Source organism: Danaus plexippus, chromosome 4 (genome assembly GCF_018135715.1).
Source record: "Danaus plexippus chromosome 4, MEX_DaPlex, whole genome shotgun sequence".
Taxonomy (NCBI): domain Eukaryota; kingdom Metazoa; phylum Arthropoda; class Insecta; order Lepidoptera; family Nymphalidae; genus Danaus; species Danaus plexippus.
In genome coordinates this window covers 7,959,535-7,965,534 of record NC_083538.1, presented here as the reverse complement: position 1 = coordinate 7,965,534, position 6,000 = coordinate 7,959,535, and positions in this window count along the sequence as shown.

Genomic DNA, 6,000 nt, shown 5'->3' with positions numbered 1-6,000 from the left:
AACACAGAGTATGATTTAAAAAAAGAAATTAGCAACATATTGCTATTATACCTGTTTCCTTGGATTAGGTTATGTGTGGGCTTGAAAAATACAAAGCCTTTAATCATATTATTACTATATAGTGTCAAACCTACAAACAAGGGAATTTTATTAAGACTTTTCAAGAACAAACACATGATTGATTTAAAATTTGGGAATTTTTATTTGAGATTATTTAAAGTTTTCAGTGTAAGCTTTTAATAATATACTTTTTCGTAGGAAATTAATATATTTTCATATATTTTTCAGAATCATTACATTGATAATAAAGGGAAAGCTTTGCAACAAGTCAATTTTGTTACAATCATCAAACAGGATACAATTAATAATTTTTTTGATTGTATTTCTATAGAGAAAATATAAAATAAACTCCAATAACTTTCATTAATGACGCGAGATACATACAACCAAGCGATATATGTTTTATCATTAAAAAATCATACTTATGTCTCTCTTATGATAGAGTTAGACACGCTTTATGTAGGGACCGAGTAAGGTGCAACCGTGGTGAACAAATGAACATCGAAATGATACCTTAATTGCTCTGCCAATAAAAGGCGAGTATATCGAATAAAAAAAGAATCTCAGCCAATAAAAATGCAGTTTAAAAACTATTAACTATACAGCATCAATATTGTAAGTTATTATAAAATACAAAAAGGCTTTGAGATATGTAACTCTAAAAGACTTTTGATTTTTTTTATAAACCTTGCTTTATATTTTAATAGATTCTACTGTTTTTAACTTACAAAAATAATCGCATTAAAATCGTGAATAATTGCTCATTTTAATCACATAATCGTATGATTTTTTTGTCATATCCTTTAAATTATATTTCCGTTGTCGTTATCTTGATGTTTGTTAGTAGACACTTTATATACAGAGATAGTACTTATTCCCTTAAAGTAATCAAAGTTTTATTCGAACTCAAATTCTTTTTAATTTGTTAAAAACTTTTATTGTGTTTATTAAAAAAAATCCTTTGTCCGACCCTACGTTTACGATTTATGAAATGTTTAGTTTGTCTGTCCCGAAATGGAAATAACTAGTAACAGTTTATAACAAAAGGGTATGGCTGCTTATGGTTTATCTCAAGGTTTTTCCTGCAACCATAGCAATGGCAACCTTTAACGCAGTTTTTTCGTCTTTATCGAGGGTTGTATATTAAGATGAAGTTTGACTACCTTATAGTATAATCCTAAAGAGTTCATGTTAATGTTTAGATAACAAATTACTGACAACTATTTAATGAAAATGTGACATCGCTACGTTTATATATTTATAGGTAAAATCCTTAATTCTGACGAACTAACCTCTGATGAAAGAGAGTAGTTTAAAAACTATATAAAATAGTTTTCTGTCGGTTTGTTTTATAATGACAAATGATATTGCCTTAATTTCCAAAGAGCAAGACAAACAATCTTTTTTATGAATTCACGTTTACTGGCTTTAACCATCCATTTAAATTATTTAATGTCTTCGATTCAGTCCTTTGTTTTTGGGTAAAACTTTTACGTAATGCGGTACATCCACAGATATCTTCAGTGATCTTCTAAGGAAGACACAAAACTGTTTGAAATAGCGCAAACTAAGACAAAGATAAAATGTTTTATTGACATATTGCTTCGTATTATTTGATATTTTTATAACTAGACATTTTTAATTCGTTATATAGATAACGATGTACATGTTTTGTGACTAAAAAAACAAGTGCAACGTTAGCTTAAGATGAATAACAACAGTCTCATGTGGTTAAACATTTAAGGATACACTAATAACTTTAAACCGTAAACTTAAAGTCAATGTTAACAATAAGTACAGAAATTAATACAGCTGACATCAACACAATTTATTGTTATTCAATAAAAGGATTTTTTAAACTTGCTTAACTAACGGTACATAATAAATAACATTTAGAAATCGCAGCGAATTATTGTGAGAAATAAACAAACACTCGAACCGCAGCACAGCGGTAACATTGATTAAGCGCTGTGTCTCTGTCTACGTCAGTTCCGTTGAAATAAATCATCACTTTTTTAATTCAAAATTAACCAAAACCATTTTGAAATAAATCTCTATTATACAAGCAAAAATGTAGCAACCGCCGATGTAGTAAAAAATGTATAATAAATATAAACAATTTTTATTTTTGCTACTGTAAGTATACTTCATAATATGCAAAATTTCATTAAAAACACTAAAAAACATGTTTTACCCACACACGTTGTGTTAAGAATAGATTATATTCCTATTTAATCTAAAAGTATAATATTTTTCGAGTTTGTACATCAAGCATAAGATGAAAAATCTATTTTTTAACATCATTGCATGACACGTGATATTATTTCTAAAACTTTGAAAGTTCGGATTGAAATATTTTTTTAATTCGATATGACCATCTATGTCAAAAATACAGTAATTAGAAAATCTCTTCAAAATTTTAATATTATCGGATCCCTTATCTTATGATTTAAGTTCTTAGTCTAAATTTAAAATAAATAGAACGCGGTTGTGCTAGTTTTTCCTTTCGCTTCTGCTATTTTCTGTTTGTGAATTTAATAACAGCAAATGTACAATTTTACTACTTTCATTGTATTTTAATTTAAAAAGAAAAGTATTTAAATGATTCTGATTTAAAAAGTCATCAATAACAAGATCTGTTATCCATTCTACGGATGCTGTAAATGATGAAGGTCTGACGAGGGATGGAAAATTAACACTTGATTACTTCAAGACAGAACTGATATTTCGTCCTGTCTGTCATAGTTTATCTCTTAATGCTACAAAAGATAATTTTAATTCAAGTTTATAAACAAATATAGGTAATATATAATGTCAAGCAAATTAAATGTATGAGATGTTGGTTTATTGTAGTTGAGATGGGAATTTTAACAATTTCCACAATTTTATTCACACATATATATATGTCTGATCTCTGAGCGTAATTAGTTATAGAATACAACACACACAAGCCTCGATGACAAAGTTATAACAATACCATATAAAAAAATTCTTTATCAAAATTGTATAAAAACAATAAATAAACACAGGTTAAGTAAACAGGTGATAACAAATCATCACTTTCCACAAAATGTTATTTTTAAGCGAAATGTAACTCTGATTGTTTGTGCTTGTTACCGTTACATTTTATATGAAGTGCCATATTTGAATAACATTTACCTCTTGAGTGGACTGGGTCACATCCAATAGTATTAAATAAACTATTATCTACTAGTGTTTGAGATCGAAAATGAATGATAAACCCAATCAATAGTATGAAATAAATCTAATTAGGAGCAGATAAAGTTGCGGAAATGATAGATAATAGAGTACAATATATGGAAAGATTTCTTGTAATTATATAGACAATACTATCTTCTAAATACGTCAATGGATATTAATATATTTCTGTCTCCTTATCAGTGATCGTATAGTAATGAAGGAATACTTACACAGTATTTGTTCGTTCTTACTAATCTTCATCCTCATCAAAAGTTTGCATCTTTAAACTAAATATTTATTTATGAAGTTAATAATTTTATAAATCATGTATGGGTGCAAGATTTTTAAGGCCTCGTATGTATTGCGACGACGAAAACTTGTTGTTTGATAAAATGTGCACAAAATCATTTAATAGTATAAGGATGACATGGTTTCTAAATTATTAAGAGCGTGTCCATTTTATTCAGATTATATTACATTTTATTTTTTAATTTGTTAATCTAAAAACACAATATAGTTTTAGATAACATAAGTATGAATATGAACTGCTAGAATATTTTATAGCGACGAGTAATTTAAATATACAGGCTAACGCATAAATATTGATAAATATATATGAGTGGACAGTTTTTATCACGGCAACAGGACCCAAAACAATAGGTAACTGTCTGAATGTTCGTTAGCAAAAAACTCAAGAATGATATGTCACACTGAAGGGTATTTTCGGAGGTAAACAAAGAATGGATTAATATAAACTAATAAAAATATTATAATATATACAAACACACAAAAATAAGTAGACATAAAATTTATAACACTTTTTATGCGTTTCGTAACCCTCATTACATTTTATAGACCAACATCATGTAATTATAATTTAAATGGTTAACTATGTTGGAGCCTTATAGATGAGTCCAGCTATTTCTAGCAAAATAATGGGCACTGTTCAATTTAAACTGATTAATGATAGGGACAGTCGGGATAAGGATAACTTCAAATTGTTTTCCAAATTGTCTGTTAGGTGATAGCATCTTATCTTAGGTCACAGAGAACTTTAAAACAGAATATTATTTCTATATTAAGAAGCATCATATATTATCTTTTTTTATTTTAATGAATACAAACAAACAGTCTGCTAACGACGTTCAATTATAATTTAACCTTGAGTTTTTATGGCAAAGAATTTACAGCTGCTAGAGTTTATGTTGTAACAAACATAAGTTATTTATAAAGTAATGGGTTTATAATTTTAATCCAAATTTACAACCTTCCCACATATCATTATATAAATTAAAAACAGTGTTATTTAATTATCATTATAACTGATCAAACTACGTGACTTTGAAACAATAATTTGACTAAAACGTTCGACGAGAAAATTTTAAAAAGTTGATTATATATCAAGGATATTTCTATAAAAATGACATATCTTAAACATTATATGTAGCATATCTTTATTATATATGTATAATCCCACACCAGATATAAAATCAAAGATATCCTCGATATCGTATCCTGTCAAAGTGCATTAACACACATTCGATTCATATATCATTTATGTACTACATGCTATCGAATATAAACCATTCCAACTAATTAAAAAATGTTTATTCCTAAATATATTTATATATATATATATATATATATATATACATTTTTAGAACAAACTATTACGGAGTCAATGCCTTTTACTAAATATTCCAAAACACTATCTATATTTTAGCTGTAATATTTCCGTCTTAACGATAAATAGATAAATCATATTTGCTATCACGTAAACAAAACGTTTTACGTTGATGTTTCCGTAAGTTTAGTGACAAGTCGATTTATTTGCTTGTAACAATGGAATACCAGCTCAAAATGAAGTCGTCGTAGGACTATTTAGAATAAATCAAATATTTAAATTATTCAAATCAATATAAATCACGCTAATCGACGATTATCAACAGCTGACAATGATAGGATTACTTTATCTCTCCACGAAATTATATCGTGATAGTTACGTTTAAAATAAAGCAATAGATTATTACTATATAAAATTTCCAAAAATATATACATGGGTATAACATGCAAAACTGTAATGATAAATTAATATTATTATATATTAACGCAAATATTAAAAATGCAAAAGAAGACAATATTTTAGGGATTGCAAGACCTATACGAAAGACGGCACTTGAGTCTCGGTATGTAGATGAAAATGAATGGAAAGCTTGATCGAATAAAATTCGGAATAAATAATCAATAATTGTTTTACTATTTGCAACTTAAACAAATTAAAACTAAAACGTAAATAACAAAAACACAATTTCGAATAATATTATAAAACACAAATAGCACACACTTAGTTAAAATTTCTCAGGCCTTTGTTATTGTTTCCACCTTTTTGTTATTCTATATTTTTTGTTATTGTTTCACCTTTAACCACTCTTGTTTGTTCCCAATTCTGATTTCTCATATTATATGCAGATAAATATCAGAAGGCACTGCTCCATTCATTAAGTAGGACGTCACACGATTTGATAAAGATCTCAATTCATTAACAATTATCGAATGATCAATTGATAGATTAGTTAGTTAAAGCACAGAAAATTATAAAAGTTTTTTCACGTTTTTCCTTAAATCGTCCAATAAATGTAGAAACCAAAAAAATATAATAAGTTTAAATAAACTGACCTTCGTCAGTCATTTAAAATGTCCGTAGAGAACTTTAAAATGTTGAAGTGAATGGAAAAAAAA